Below are 17,915 nucleotides of genomic sequence, written 5' to 3' on the forward strand. Positions count from 1 at the left end.
TGTCCCTGAAGAAGACAATCCACTGCAGGTCTGAAGAACTGGCCCAGGCATTCTGTGTTCCTGTCTTCCCTGTGACACCGCAGTCCTCAAAGCATCAGTCAGGGCAATGGCCCATTATATTGCTTCGTCTCCATCATATGCCTCCAAGATCAGGTTTACACTTTGATTACTAAGCTACCTATAGATTTTTTGTTTTAAAAAGTGTTTGGCTATTACAGCATAAAACAATTCCATCAGATATGAAATTGGACCTTTGGAAAAAAAACAAGTATCTTCCCTTTACATGTGTTTGACTCAAGTCCACAGGAAATGCTCAAACAAGAATCTTGCTATACTGAATGCAATAAATTGATATCAATTATTCTGTTGATTAGGCTACTGAAATGATTGAGTGATAGAGGTGAATTACAAAAAAATTTCCTTTCTTCTAAGAGATGGAAACCTATCTGGATAAACTTCAGGCACTTTGTAATACATAGACATAATCTATAGCTATTGGATTTGGGAAAAAGAATGGCTCAATATAATCACATCCTTCAAAGGAATCTCTTCAGTACAGTTGCTTCTATTACTTGTTTGTGCATTGAATAGCAGTTAAAATGTATATCATTAGTGATGGTGTGCATAACAACTGAAAGCAAAAATAAATATGAGGAGAAAATATAATTTCAAAGTCAGAATTCAGAGTCATATTTCAAGTTAACTTGTAAAGGCAGAAAATTTTGCCTACGATCAGATAAAAGTTTCTAGGAGGTATGTGGAGCATGCAGGAAACTCACCTTGTATACAAATTAATTGTCAGAGGAATACCACTTTGACAAAGGTCTATTATTTTATAATCACTAACATAAAATCATCTTAATCCATATAAAGGGATTGGATACATTTTGGTGAAATAACATAAAATGTGTTCATTGCATTTTTTGCAGTCAAGCTAGTTCTACTGACTTTTTTGCTGGTGGAAATCCCTGACTCACCTCTTCTTCAGGCCTCATAGTTTCCCAGTCATCTAATTTTCAACTTCACTAAAGCTAACCTGACATAAACCACTTGAAACAGTTGTTCATCTATGCTACATTGCTACTCCTCTTATTCTGTCTCCAGTGGTTGTCATGTATTATTTCCTATATTGTCCGACAGTAGCTGCTACAATTATGACTACTAGAAAAATTGGTTTAAATGCATAAGTAATACAACTACCTGAGAAACTTCATATTTTGTTTATTTTTAGATCCAGTCCTGATTTTAATTAACCTAAACCATGTAATTTAAATAGGAAGTGAATGCATGGATACTTGTCTAGATGAATTCAAGAACCCATGTACTAAGGTCACAGCTTTCTTAACATTCATAAAATGTCAACAGATTTGATTTTTTTTTCTCCAAACATGGGAGCAATTCAAATAACACCAAAAATTAATCCATCACTGGGCTTTTGCTCATGCAGTTAACAGCACTCTCTTAATGAGGAGAAACCCAGTGAAGTAAGACTTGTAGTACTAAGCCAGTTTTCCTCAAGCTATGAGGTAGTGGCAAAGAAGAAGGGGAAGAATAAATAAATAAATAATAAAATGAAGAGCTTGCTTTTCCTTTTTACAACCCTGAGAGTCCCATGTGTTTTCCCACTTGGTTTCTTAATGGAACAGCAGGTGACACAACTAGCTAATTCATCTAGCTTTGTCATGGTAAAGGACAAAGCTGAGCAAAGTCTAGGTGCAACTTTAGCATAAACATACTCTGCATCAGTTATGGGCAGGAGAAACATATTTCTACTTCAGGAGCTACTTACAGTGATAGCACTAGCTGTCTACTTAAAGCATGCTGAGGCAAACCAGATGGTCGGAGTGTCTGATTGCATACCAGAACTCAGGAAGTGCCTCCATCCTGCAGACTTCACATTGCAGCACTCCAACCTGAGACCTGGGAACAAGTCTGTGTGGTTTGAGCTTCTTCCAGGTTCTGTAGTCTAGTCTAAGCACTTTTAAAGCCAAAGCTACACATTCTTTGTATTTGCAGTGCTGTCCAGCTACAAGGAGTTTGTAAGTTCATAACTGACACTGAAACACCAAATAGGGAATGACTCATCACTGTTTCATTCATTACAAGCAGAATGTCCTGTAGTACTGCCCTGAAGAACTGAAAAAAACTTCAGTTCTCCCAACTGCTACAGACTTGACAAAATGTGCTGTTAGTTTCATGCAAACCAGAAGCAAAACAGAAAATCCAAACACTGGCATCTTTCCAATGGAAACTATTTAAGTTCAGATTTGACAGTGGCATGACATCAGTTTAATCAGAAAACCAATTACAGGTCAGCAAGTCACTGTTAAGAATGTGTATGCAGTGGATGGCAAACTGGTAAAAAAAAATAGAATATCATACAAGAAGAAATTTGATTTTCAGAAATGTCTGCATGCCTAATATTATAGTATTAAATATTTGAAAATCATTTAACTCCTTCCTTAATTACATTGGCTACTGGCAATCATGATGCAATAGTAGAGGAAGAGACACTGACATCTTCAAATATTGCATTAAATACAGATAAGTGTTAATGCATTTCAGACAAGAGACAGATAAATACAAAATGTCTGCAGTCCAATATTGTTGTTATTTACAGCTTACAGTTTGTTTGTTATGAATATGTAAGAATAAAGACAGGTGTAGGCTGTTTTCAGACAGAAGAAAATACCATCACTACATATCATACTTAGTTGTCTATGAAAAAAATGCAAGGTTACAAATGAGAGCCAGGGAGGCTCACTGACAGTTGCTCCTGGATTATTATATCTCATTATTACCATATTTATAATAATAACCCTTCCACCTAGAAAATAAATATGGTTGAAGAATAAGAAATCTAAGCATTCATAAATAGCACTGAGGAATGACAAGAACAATTCCTCGCAATTTCTTTTTCAGAACATACCAGTAGATGTGTAGCAGGTGCTACCCATCCTCCCCTCCCCCATCTCAGGAAGTCCCCATGTGAAAACTCGTGGAAACCAGAAGAAAATATGAGGAAGCACTAGAACTGGAGGCTCTGGGGATAAAAATAACATAAAAAATAAAAGATGAGGCTACTAATGGGAAGGGAAGGGAAGGGAAGGGAAGGGAAGGGAAGGGAAGGGAAGGGAAGGGAAGGGAAGGGAAGGGAAGGGAAGGGAAGGGAAGGGAAGGGAAGGGAAGGGAAGGGAAGGGAAGGGAAGGGAAGGGAAGGGAAGGGAAGGGAAGGGAAGGGAAGGGAAGGGAAGGGAAGGGAAGGGAAGGGAAGGGAAGGGAAGGGAAGGGAAACAGAGATTTTGTAGGACAGCAAATGAGCTATCTCTTTTCCATCTGTAAAACCATATAAAGTATGTAACGTGTTGTATATGTTATGTGTTTCTACACAGGTAGGCCTTCTCTCTCCCACTTCCTTTTTTCCCCTTTCTTCTACTCTTAATATTAGAAATAAATCTCACAAGTTCAGTGGACTTTGTAAGAGTGGCAAGCAAGGGCCAAAAAGGAAAGACAGGTCTTTATATTAATGCACATCAAATGAAGTCATAATACCCACGCCTATACATCATTAAAGATTGTTCTGGGTTAACATACAAGCTCTTTATAAAAAAAAATGAATGGCTTCCAGTCTGTAGGGTACAAAACTATTGATGCCTCAGGCCCTTTACCCTTTACCACACAAATATCCATTAGACAGAATGCGCAGATCCTTTAAAAAGGAGATACTGGGTTGTTCTAATAGCACTCTGGGACAAAATCAATCCTTAATTCTTACAAAAATTAAGGTCTCTGATGCTGCATAGAGCTACTTTATTTCAATATTTTTCTATCCCACCAACAAAAGCTCAAATCTCTAGGAAAAAATAGCTAGATATTTATAGTGAGAAGGCACTCACTTCATACAGTGACTTATGATGACAGATTACGTTATTAAAGTATTTTGTTTTATTTGTTCATTGTACTTATTTTAAAATAATAAATAAATTAATAAATGAATAAGAGAAAAATGTAGGGCAATATGTACCAAGCAAGGCATCAGTGCCAGCACCTTCCAGGCATACCTGCCAGAAGCACCAGGTTGTACAGCAGGCACCCAATGCTCCACTGAGGACAAAGGTTAATAACTGAATGCATGTTGATAGATACAGCGCCTTCTTTCTACATAAGGAGTATGTCCAGCCCTAGTGTAACGTACAATCCCTTTGTGTATACACTGGTGCCTGGAAGCAGAAGTGAAGAGTAGCAAACAACTTTTATCAATAGAACTTAGCAAGTGACATCAGGTCAACTGATCTTTTCTCCAGTTCTTTCTCAGCCCCACACAGACGATGAGACTGAAACCACCTCCACTCAGTTGTTGCAGTTTATCTGCATCTCTTTCCCCAGGGCTCCAACAAGAACCAGAAATTGGTACCCTATTGTACCACAAACTTCAAGAGAAATCAGTACCAGCTGTCTTGAAAAGGCACAAGTCCACTGGCTCCTGCAAACCTACCTCCTAGTGCAAAAGACATAGTCCTTCAAGTTTTACAACGATAAGGAAGAAAAAAGAGAAATAAACTTAAGCCAAACATTTGTTACCTCTGCCTGAAAACCTCATGTAAAAAGTCAACCAACTTAAGGGAAATGATTAAGGTAATGCAGGGTGGCTAAAATAATTTCAAATTATGCCAAAACTACATGAGACATGGCATGTTCTCATGGGCAAGTTATCATAGAATCACAGACTGGTTGAGCTTGGGAGGAACCTCTGATGGTCATTTGGTCCAACCCTTTGCTCAAGCAGGGTCACCCAGAGCAAGCTGCCCAGGACATTGTCCAGATGGCTTTTGAAGATCTCCAAAAAGCGAGAGACTCCACAACCTCTCTTGGCAACCTGTGCCAGTGCTCAGTCACCCTCACAGTAAAGAAGTGCTTCCTTGAGTTCAGAGGGAACCTCCTGTGTTTGTTTGTGCCCATGGTCTCTCATCCTGGTACAGGCAACACAGAAAAGAGCCTGGTTTTGTCCTCTTTGCACCCTTCTTTCAGGTATTTATAAACATGGATAAGATTCCCCCTAAGCTCTCTCTTCTCCAGGCTGAACAGTCCCAGTTCTCTCAGCCTCTCCAGATAAGAGAGATGTTTCACTCCCTTCAGTCACTGAGATTGTCAACTGGACAATCCCTGAGATTGTCCAGTTTGTTCAAACATTCCCTGACCTGATCTGTGTCTTCCACCAAAGATTTATCTTCCTTGCTCCAGCCTCTCAGCCTGGCCTCTGGGACCTGGGATTCCTGAAAGCCAGTCTTGCTGCATTCAGTACCTTGGCTTTTTCACTGTACCTAGTAAACAGATTTTTTTTTTTTTTTTTTTTTTTTTTTTCAGGAGAGGGTCCATATTTTCCCTAGTCTTCTTTTTGTCATTGAAGTATTTGTAGAAGCCCTTCCTCTTGCCCTTGATATCCTTGGCCAGATTCAATTCTGGAACTTAATGAAATTGAAGTCTACATTTATTTTACTTACATTTGGGCACTTAACAGTGGTACCTGTTTTAGGGATGTCAATGTCCGGTGCAGTCTACCATGTACACAGTCAACAGAGAGACAGAAGATTCCTCTGGAGGGAGAAATCCCTCTCACAAATAATTCAATATAGTTCTCACTCTGTCACTAGCTAGCACTTCTCACTGTAGCTAGCACTTCTCACAGTAGCTGTTTTCTGACCCTCTTATACATCCTCAGGGTTTAGACTTTTTCTTCAGTACCTGGAAAGAAAGAAACCTCATTGTGACTGGGCTGGGATAACAGCAGGTGTCATAAGAGAAGTTACAATTGCTGCTCTGTTATGATACTCAAGCACAAAGTTACACTTTCCTAGCAAGACCTGTGAGGGAAGAAATAAGCTCACTAGCTCACAGAGTTATTTATTAAAGCCAGATCCTCAGCTGCTATTAACTCTTCTGCACTACAGCGGAAGGACTGTATGCATTTGCTTACATTTCATTTTGTACTTATGCTCTAACCCTAAATCACTTCTGATGGTACAATGCTGTCTTGGGTGCTTGTGTTTTGAGAGCTTCATCAGAAAGGCCACCTGACTGATCAAGTGGGCTATTGGAAAGCACAAATCACTGGGTTCTCTGAAACCAGCTTTGCCATACTTGTATATAAAAAAAAAAGCCTTTATTCATTTAAAGAGGGCAGCCTGACTTCAGCCTTTCTTCTGTGCAAATGATTCATTCCAGGACTAATGAAACTTCAAGGTTTTTGGCAATCCATCCTCCCACAATCTGACATATTGTAACTTACAATCTGAACTCTAATTTTATCTTCTAATTGCTATACCTACTTTACTTGGCCTAAGAAGTGGTGAAGGGGCTGCAAAGACAGTCATGCATGGCAGATAAAATCTTCACAGTGGCAGGATCATGGTTCCTGCCTCTTAGACTTCCTTTCCTTTGTGCTTATTTTCACATGGATTTCATAGGTTTCTACAAGTTGCAGAACTGAGAATTTTGAAGATATTCATATAAATTAAGTCTTGAGAAATTATTTATCACTCTCCCTTCAACTATGAGTTATTCCAATGGGCAAAAAAAATCACACCATCTACAGCTGTATTTGATCAGTACCCTTGAACAAGTTAAAGTTGCCCTCTAATCAAAAAAAGAATAATTTCATCCAAGAGTAATTTGATAAAAGATATATATACTCATGAAAATTTATGTATTGTATGGGTAATAACCATTTTGTATGTTTCCACTGTACATGTCATCTGAGGATTGCAGAACACTTCTCAAATGTTTATTGAATTTCATAATACCCTTCTGAGATACATAAAAGATGTAATGGATGCTTCAGCTTCTCACTAAAATGTGCTAGCTTCCAAGAGAAAACCAAGATATTATCTGAGTATATAAACACTTGAAAAGGAAGTGAGGAATGACAGCATGTTGCACAGAAATAAAACAATTCAGGAACATTTTATTCCAGAAGTCTAAGGTTTGCTTTTACATCTGGATCCACTGACTCATTAATGAACACATAAGTTGGGAACTTGTTTTTCTTTTCTATTAGGACAGACGTTCTTTTAGTAAAACAAGTGAATATATACCCTTTCTGAAGTACTGGTGCAGTAACGATTCTGACAAAAAGTCCCATCCATTGTATCTCTCCTTGGCTTCCTGCAGCAGTTGCTATCACTGTGTGATAGCTATATCATCAAGTATGGCTACTGTGTTGCCTTCCAAACTAGAATTGGGCTCTGACACAGCTGAAGCACAAGGTGATGTGGCTTCAGGTACCACTGGGTAGGTTGAAGGGCTTCCCGTTGTTGTCCTCATTTCTCTTTGCAGCCCCAGTCCATAAGTAAATCCATATATCAAACAGAATCTGTTCCCCCAGGTAAAGATAGCTGTTAACAAGTCTTTCCTCAATTTCTTGTTGTCTAGTGCAACTCCAGTGATTTCGGTGGAATTATGTTTTACTTTAGTAATATTGCAGCCAAATTAGTGTCATAGTCTTCTTTCTGATTAAATGATTTATAGAACATAAAGCTGGTGACACCACAAAAGGAAAAGGTTTGCTATTTGAATGTGATGATAAAACTAGCATACCCAAGTCAGGCAAGATTAAGCTAGCACAGATACTAGTATTCTATCATTTCTATCACTTCAAATCACATAAAAAAGAATTAAAAACAAACAAAAAATACAACTACAATAGTTCTTAGTCATTCTATCACGCAACTTTCCATGTGCTACCATTTACCTCAGGCACAAATGCACACATTTCTTCACTCTTTTAATTCTCCCAAGCAAAGGCAACATCAAAGTCACACTTCAGAGAGAAATCAAAGAGAGAAAGGATTTTCTAAAGCAATTGAAATACTTTCCATAAACAATTATTTTTACAATGCAAAGGGCAAAATAGTGATGATTTTTTTCCTCCACTTTAAATGTTAATGTACCCTACAGTACATCTTCCTATTGCCAGTGCCTGATAGCATCCAGAATTTTGGTGACAAATTAAAGGTCATCTTTCTATATGCCATCTCCTACTTCAAATAGCTCCTGCAATCACTAATTGATGAGAAATTACAAGTACTTATTATACAGACAAGTGTGAAAGCTTCACTTGAAGTTGTTTTCTTTCTACTGTTGTGTTTTTCTGGAAATGAATCATGTTCTCTATTTAACAACTGTGGGCTACTTATAAATACACAGAAAATAGAAAAGCAAGAAGACAGAGCAACAAAAAAATCAGAAACAAGTATTTATTTCAAATATTTGTTTTTATGTCTCTTAAAAAATAAAAAATACAGGACAGACTTACAGCCTTTCATCCAGTTATAAGTAGTACTATTATCCATCCTATACAAACCTGAAAACTATGACTCAAAATGTAATTTGCTGACTCTGTTATGCATTTGATAAAGAGGAATAATAATTTACTGAACAGTCTATGCATATTTGCATACATCCACAACACAACCATCTAGTAGAACACTGAATAGAATAATACATCTTCATGTTCCTCTGAACTCTTATACTACATGGCACCAAGAAAGATTACTATATATTCCTAATTTTTTCTCCTGTACTTCCTAAAAAAAATAAATAAATAAATAAAATAAAAAATAAAAAATAAAACAATTCCTCCTGCAAAGTCTCATACCATAAAGTTCATCATTCATAATGGATTAGTGAGGGAGTTTACCTCTTTCCTCAGCCCATGAGCTGGCAAACCACCGATAAAAGAAGGATCATCCCAAGATGGTTTTGCTTTCTGAGGCAACAAATATGAAAGAAAAATTGAGAAGTCTAAGTGGTTTTCTTTCGTACATTATGTAGAGATCCAATCCTTTTAAAATGCAATCTTGAACATTTGACAAAGGTATGACAAGGACAATTGCAAGTAAGCAAGCTCAGAAAGAAGTGTTGTATTTTCTGTCATAAATCTAAACTGAAGCTCAGGAGACTACATCAACCTTCTGCTTAAGGTACTCTATTTCAATGGTGTTATTATCTGGCAACACTTATCTCTAGAGGATTGGTTGGTCTGTGTTCAAATCCATGTTTTTTTAGAGCAAAAATTGGAGTCTGCAAAATTAGACTCCGCAAAAATTAAAAGAAATTTGATGACCACAATCAGCAGTCCTGCTTATGACAGAAGTTTCCTTGCCCTACATTTCAGAAAGAAGCCTCCTTCCAGTTTGAAATCACATCCATGACTTCTTCCACAGTTAAGTGCTTGTCTCCATGGCACCTCATAAACCATTGCTGCTTCCCTCATACATTCTTATGAGATCCTCAAGGAGAAGAACATCTGCCCAGGAGCAGAAAGGCCTACATTCACATCTCTCATGAGATCAAACAGATGTAAGCACAATTTTTAGCAGAGTGCCTAAAGAGTAGATGATAGTCTGGGAAAGACAAAGAAAAAAGACAAAGTGAAAGTTCTCTCCTTTTGGAAGCTGCTCCACTTTACTTAGCACAACTAACCGTTTATTTAGCCAAAGCAAGAGGACAATGACAATTCCTAATTCAGCAATTAAGAAGCTTTCCTTTCTGGGCTGAATCTAAGTACCAGTTCCTATTCCAGAAAACACTACAGGGACGAAATATCAAGTGATAAATGGGAACTAAATAGAAGTCTGAATATTTCAGAAAAGGTTTGTGATTTTGTGATTTAGTATCTAAAACCTTAGGTCAAACTGCCCTTTCATGACTAAACTGATGACTTTGCCTATATTAACTCAAGTTCAGCTGTGTTGCATCTCAAGGAGATGGTTCCTAGTCATCACCACTCAATGACCTAAATTGAAGTTTAGCATCCCCCACTATTTGTAGGCATTCCTATGGCTGCATCTGGTATATAGGAAAAGACAGAGCCTGAAACTAGACACTTTGTGGAATGCAAGCTTTTCCAGTACTTATCTTCCTTTTCTGTTGTCTATATTTTTGCTTAGTCTTTAGCCCTGCTTCTGTCTTCTGGTCTACATCAGTTAAGTGCAAGCTCTAAAGTGTAGTGCTTGTGTACAGAAAATAGGCAGTTTTCCAAATCAATTTCAAAAGAAGTAAGGCACATTGCCTGCAGTAAGAGTACACACAAATGTTTCAAGGAGCATTTTGAGTATTCATTGCCGTAGCATACAAATTGGGCAGGAAACAACAATTACTGTCATGAGCTGGCAAACAGAGGACTTTCTTTTACACTAATTGATACTTACTGGGAAGACAAAGGAGAGATTAAGTCACCTTACAATATCAGTTACTGTGGAAAGGCTTAACAAGAATAGCCCATGGAAAGCCTGCAGGTAACTACTCCCAGTCAGCTTTGTTACTGCTCCCTTTTGCAAGAACTGTTGTGGGGGCACTGCTTCCATGATTTATATAAGCCTCTAAAATTTTCTTCCATAAATTAATGTAGATATGGTGGGGAAGTGTGGTTCCTCTTCATGCTGAAGGGTAGAGAGATAAAGGCTGTGAGGAAGTGTACAGGATATTTATATTTGCTCATTTCAGTGGTCTCTCAGCTCTGTCTTATGCTTCACATTTCCATGAGTGTTATTTGAAGGGCACATCAACAATTTTCTCTCTTTATTCCCACTTCATATATTTTATTCAACTTCACCTCAAAAAATACTGAAAACAATAGGAAAAAAAATCTAAAATATAACATTTACTTTTTGTTAAGAAACATCACATTTCTTAGAAAATATTTTTACAGGATTTAAGACCCATAAACTGAGACAAGAAATTCATCTCTGCTTCTCCTCATAGAAACTTATAGCTTAACTAATATCACAGAATTTTTCTAGGTTGGAAGAGACCTCAAGATCATCGAGTCCAACCTCTGACCTAACACTAACAGTCCCCACTAAACCATATCCCTAAGCTCTACATCTAAACATCTTTTAAAGACTTCCAGGGATGGTGACTCCACCACTTCCCTGGGCAGCCTGTTCCAATGCCTAACAACCCTTTCAGTAAAGAAGTTCTTCCTAAGATCCAACCTAAAACTCCCCTGGTGCAACTTTAGCCCATTCCCCCTCATCCTGTCACCAGGCACATGGGAGAACAGACCAACCCCCACCTCGCTACAGCCTCCTTTAAGGTATCTGTAGATAGCAATAAGGTCACCCCCGAGCCTCCTTTTCTCCAGGATGAACAAGCCCAGCTCCCTCTAGCCCTTTGAAATCTTCCAACAACTTCATACAGTATACACAGTTCCCCAGTGAAACCCTCTGAAGCAGTATTATTACTCTGGATTTTTCTGAATGGCAGAAATTTCTTTTAGCAAGTTTATTTTCATGTTTTACATATATCAGCAAGCATATTTCCATTGATATCAAAATAAAAAGTTGAAGAGTGTGAATAAATATATAAATGTAATTTGTTATTACCATTGGCTTTTTATATTAGAAGTTGAATACAAAGTAACATTCTAGAGTTTAAAAAGCAATAATTACCTGGGGATAAAAATAATAATAATAATAATAATAATAATAATAATAATAATTATTATTATTATTATTATTATTATTATTATTATTATTATTATTATTATTATTATTATTATTATTATTATTATTATTATTATTATTTTTATTAAAAAAAAGTAACATTAAATCTGGAAACATATTCTGAACTTTCCCAGCAATGCTAAGAAAAACAGATCATAACTCCTTGGATAAGATTTAAATTTAAAATACTGTCTTTACTAATTATTCCAGTTTAAAAAGACTGTTTTCAAGGTAAGACTTACACATATGTAAAACACTAAAACACCAACTTAACTATTGTGGCATTGACCACTGTATCCTTAATTGACCACATAGTCCACTTGTAGAAGACAGACATAGAACACAGACTCCAGGACTCTTGGTTCTCTGAGCACCAAACAAGCAGATTTAGGCACTTTTGAGTGAGATCCACCAAACTCTGCTTGCCAAGGATGTGACCCCCTAAATTAGCCAACATGAAAATGTGAGGACAATGCTGAGTCTGACCTCCTGTCCTTCTCAATGAATCAGAGATAAGAAAAGGCATCACACTCCACTGATCCTTCTCCTGACCGCTGTTCAGGAAAGGTGAGTTTTGTCTTCGAAAATAAAGTTAAAGATATTGATTTTAGACAACAGTTAATCATTCAGGATGATAACAGATTCAGGTTCAAATCCTTCCTTTACACCAAGGGATTAATTTCAACATAACATTAAAGTATGTGAAAACTTCTGGAAAGCAGTCTGCCATTCTTGTAAAACTTGTTGGATCTATAGGAGATAATTGAAGACTTGTTGGATGAAAAGAGGAAAGCAAGCACAGAAGTGTATAATCTAATAATCAGATCATAGAGAAAAGCCTTCTCTTCCTCCTAAAAAGAAATATTTTCCAAGTGCTTACCACTTAATACAAAATGTATAAACAGTCTTCACAGCAGGATCCACAGCTCAGAAAAATCTCCCTAGAGCAAATACCCTTAACAAAAACAAACAAACAAACAAACAAACAAAATCAATTTTGTGGGAGGATGAGGTATGTTTGAGGTATGTTTAAGCACAAACAAGTTTCTGAGCAAATTTGAAGGTGGAAATCTACGTATCTATGGGTCTCAAATTAATCCAGAATTAAGAAGCAGTTATCAAGTTCATAATGGTTGACACCATTCCCTCAGGTCCTATTCCTGGTCACTAAAGAGAACAGATTGGCACCTGCCCCTCCACTCCTCCTCATGAGGAATCTGTAGGCCGCGATGAGGTCTCCCCTAAGCCTCCTCTTTTCCAGTCTGAACAGGCCCAGTGACCTCAGCTGCTCCTCATATATCTTCCCCTATAGGCCCTTCACCGTCTTAGTAGCCAAGGAAAGGTTGGATGTGGTGCTTAGGGACATGGTTTAGTGGGTGACATTGGTGGTAGTGGGGTGGTTGGATCAGATTATCTTGGAGGTGTTTTCCAACCTTAATGTTTCTATGATTCGATGTTACACTGATGAGAGACTAGAACCTGAGCTGGAAAAGGCCATGTGGAACATGTGGAACAAGGTAGATAAGGCTGCAATTTGCAAGTTCCTGCAGTTTTGCCACCTAAACTAACCCATAAAAGTGGCCTAAAAGAAAGCTAGAAAAGGACTCTGTCAGGGAGTGTAGCAATGGAACAAGCAATAATGGCTTTGAACAAATGGAGGGCAGATTTAGATTAGTTGTGACGTGAGGAAGAAATTCCTCACTCAGAACACAAAGCGCACATGGGAATTAGGGCTGAAGTTGCACCTTGTTTCTGTTCTTTTCCATAAAGAATAGAATGAAATTACCTAAAAACCAGTGTTAAAAATAAACCCACAACATAGGACAGGAGGTGGAGGGCAGTCCCTGTGGCCGAGGGGCAGCCTTTCTCTCTGGCAAGCCAAATGGCCCGGGGCAGCCAGCCCCAGAAAAGGGGTCCTCAGCCCCCCCAACCCTCCTCCTCCTTCGACGTGAGGGAATCTTCCAGGCCACTCTCAACAAAGCCACCTTTGGCCACACGTTGGCCACTCCATCACAGAGGCTTGCTGCCACTGCCCCGATTTGCTGCAGACCCTATAAAACAGGACCCCTGCAGCTGACCCACCATTCACTGAGCTTCTAGGTCCTTTGACAGCCAGCTTGTACAATAGGAAGACGTCCAGAAGCAGCAAGGTGAGCAGCAGACCTCCTCAGTGTGAGAGGACAGCAATGCAGTCCAAGGAAGCACCAAGAAGGACAGCACTTAATGAGAATGAGAAGTGTCATGGGCAGGGGGGTCGCACCTGTGGCACAAAAGACACCAGTGCTCGAGGGACCTCTGGCATGCAGCCCACAGACACTCACAGGTGGTACCATTGGCACTGCAACAACATGGGGAACAGGCCACCCCCTCAGCCATACAGTGACAAGGGGCCTGGGTCTTCCTGTTGTCACAGTGGTGGCGTGGGGAGAAGGCAGGAGCTTCAGGAAGACAGCCAGGTGGAGCAGGGGTGCACCCGCACTCTAGGACACAGCATGGGACCCAGACATGGCCATAAAGCAGATGGCAGTGCCAAACCCACAAATCGAAATTAACTGGACAGTAGCATGGGACCTAGGGCTGGAACTGGGCGACCCCCTGGTTCAACACCCTGGCCTGAAAACACTCCTGATGGAAGGCATCCTGTTTGGGCAGTCCCGGGCAAGGAATGGCTTATCCTTCTGCCCAACACCATGGAGCCCATGGAGTCACCTCCACCAGGAAATGTGGAGGAACAAATGGAAGTGTGTCCACCTCAGCCAGATCAGACCTGCGACTACCCCTCTCTGCCATCCAAGCGCACCAACAGCATCTCAGGAATGCCTGGCAAGCTCCCTACTTGTTGCGCAGGCTCCATCCCAAGCATTAGCTTGGAGCCACCAAACACCATGGACATCCTGCAGGCTTACCTGCAAGATGTCCCAGCAGTAAAGAACTCTGTTGCCAATTCTCAGGGGTTGCATGAGTGCTTCTTTCCCATCCCCCAGTCCTTGTGCGACAGGTGGCATCCCTTCTGCACAGTGTCAAGGAAGAGCACAAGAGAGGACCCAGCTTCCCTTGGGCTGCTGCGCTGGGGTGACAGACGGAGTCCCCAGGGGCCACAATGCGCCTTTAATATTTGTGAAAATAGACTAAGGGGTGAAAATAGTAGCATGTAAGCAATTATAGGTGTCTGATTCCTTATATTAGGAGTGAGTTTCTGTACCTGAGTAATTGATAATGACAGACATGGAGAAGGCTGAAGTACTCAGCAACTTCTTTGCCTCCATCTGCACTGGTAGATTGGCTTCCCAAGTTTTTAATTTCTCTGAACCCGTAGATGGAGGCTAGGGGATCAAAGTCCTCATTTCGTCTCAGGAAGTGTAGTTAGTCATTGGAATGGGTTGCCCAGAAGATTCCAAATGCCATAAGATGTAATGCTAAAGCAACAGAGAACAGTAAACCTGACACAGATGTTTTTCCTATTCATCCAAATGTCACCAAAGCAAGATGCTCTGTAGAGGAGGAGCAAAACACAAGCAAAGATGTGGATATCCATCCAGCACATCTACTCCCACAAATACCCCTGCCCTATTTTACAGATGACCCACAGGACCTAAGGTAGAACTGCAGACAGTTCTAAGGCCCCAGTAAGAGGGATTCAGCTCCAGATTTAGAGTCCTACTTTTAGGTGTCTACATGTGCACTGTGTGTCTAAACTCCCACCATAATCAATGGAGATCTAATCAGTGGTGTCCAGAGAGGGCTCATTTCACCCCATATACCCATATTTGGTCAGCTGAAAAGCCCTCTGATGATTACAGGTATATTGAGCACAATGGGTCTTAGATACAACTTCTATGTAGATGTCGCCACATAGCTGTTTGAATGTGGAATACAACTGTTTTCATTGTCTATAAAGATGAGAAGCAGAATTATCAAAATAGCATAAGTCAATGCTAAATGTTTTTACAAATCCTAAAGCTATATGAAAAAAGCGTTGAAATGAAAAATTCTAAATTATTCTAATTATTTGTCATCATCTGAACTCTGAAACCTAAAAAGAAGTCCCAGAATTATGTAGTATCTATTTAAAAATCATACTTAAAATCCCTATATGTTGAACAATTGAAGTTTTGATTACCTCAGGGAAGAAAAGAAAGTTTTGTATAAAACACAGCAACTGAAACTAATGAGATGAAGTTATGTTCACCTCAAATAGTGTAGTTTTGGGTACATAACTTAAAGAATAAGAAAGACATGGAGAAGTTATCTGAGCTATGTTAGATAAAATAAAGGCCAATATGACCATAGTAGTTCCTTGTGGCCACCAAAATATTATTATTAATTAACAGACATACCTGAACTTTGTTAAACTGCATTTTCCATACTACACATTCCTTGTATTGCATGATGAGTAGAGCTGACTAGTCTGAAACAGTAAGGAGATGAAAGAGCTCATCTTCCTTTAGCCCAGGACCTTATGCCATTATTTACAGAAGGTAGAATTCCACACACATTTTGCACAGTGGAAAGTTATGTAACTAAGGAACCAAGACATAAGACCAAGACATTTAGTCTATTCTAGACATAAACAGGTTTGCTCTGCCCAAACCCCAGTCAAAACTGATGCCAGGTCACACAGCCTGATAGTATGGTGCAATAATTTAAAACAGCCTTCACAATACTGCCACCAAAATACTATGACTACATCACTATAAGAATGTCTTTGAGTGGAGAAAGGAGGATCTGTCTTTAATGGAGTTCACAACCAGTTGAAGGCTACCATACTGAGATATTGCCCACCTTCCCCAGTCTTGCATAATTTCTGCTTCTTAGTCTGGTTGGGATATGTGGATGCAGCATAGGCTAACGTTGTGTGAGGAGAGGGAATAGTTCCATCAGCAAGGCTGAAGAAGAGCACAGTCTGCTTCCAGACCCTTTCATGCCCTGATCCTAGAAGAAATAAGTCCCACCACCATGTTACTAGTGGCTACTAGTACATGCTACTATATGTACCAGTAGAGCAGCCGTCTTTACAGAGTGCTGAGCCACCACACCCAATCTCTTAGTTCTATTTATTAACTGACCTGTAAGCAAGGAACACGGTTTCCATTCATTTTAGGACTCACAGAGAGGCTGTGAAAGTCAACCTGCTACATGAAAATCTGGTTTTGCTGTAGAGTTATCTGTAATTGCATGAGAGTGACCTCTCTGACCAGTACAGGGCAATCTTTGATATACTGTTTCCACCCTAAAATTCTCTGCAAGTATTGACCCCATCCATTTCTAGTTACAGCCTTGGGAACTTAACTATCCCTAATGCTCTGGCAGAAAAGAGACATGCAAAAATCTAATTTGAGTCAGAGGTTGTAATTCTGCCCCCAGCCTGATGTTGAGACATCCATTTAAGATATACATATCTTAAAGCTATGTGTTTCCCATTTCTACATGTCCTGCAATACTATCCACAGGATTACTGGTCTGCAATTTTACAAATATCTTTTCAGCAGAATTTTTCCTATGCGGCCCTTCACTATCTGAAATTATTTGAAGAAAGGGTCTCATGTATTATTATACTTAATTTGTCCTTCACCATCTGAAAGCATTATTGTAAAGATTTATTGCATAATGCCCATGTCCTTGAGCAATAACGTTCATAATAACTTTGCAGAGAGGTGCATTTAGCTATCATTCCCTTACCTTTGAAACTTTGCTTAATGAGGCCTATCTTAAATGGGCTCAACTCCCAAGGCTTATTGCCAATCCTCTCTGAGATCTCAGTTTTCATCTGCACCTGCCAAAAGTTTGATTTAATCAGACATAATAATTCTTCTATCTTAATAATAAAGCCTTGTATATAACACTAGATTTACCTGGGCATCTATTTTTAAAACTTGTTTTAAGACACTCATTTTTAATGCATTAAAGGCCCTTCTGATAATCTAGAATGATACAAAATGGGCTATTACACAGGGTACACCAAAAAGTCCCTAGCAGCCTTGATTTTTGTCACCCATCTTACCCAGCCAGGCACAGGTGTATCGATAGGGCTAAGCACTAATTGTGTCTGGGCTTACATTAAACTCTTCTGATGGCTTTGGTGGAACAAAGGGGAAGCAGTGAGAGAGGGTCTTGCCCTATGCACATATCCAGAGATAGAAGTCTGAGAATGGTGCAGTTTTAAAGCCTTGTTCCTCCTGCTCTATGACTAAACAGGCTGTACTTCATAAAGGGATAAAGAGGCAGTGACTTTCACCATCTGATATCTCTGAGTTCTTGCTTTCATTTCCCCTTGTCCACAATTTTTTCCTATTCTAAAGCTCTTTTTCTTTTTCTGAATATGATGCTAAATGGCTTTCTCCCATCAATAAAGGATGCCAAAAATACTCTCTCTGGCCATGAAGCAATACATGCTATCTACAAAAAGCTCCC

Source organism: Netta rufina (assembly GCF_964035555.1).
Source record: "Netta rufina genome assembly, chromosome: 3".
Lineage (NCBI taxonomy): Eukaryota > Metazoa > Chordata > Aves > Anseriformes > Anatidae > Netta > Netta rufina.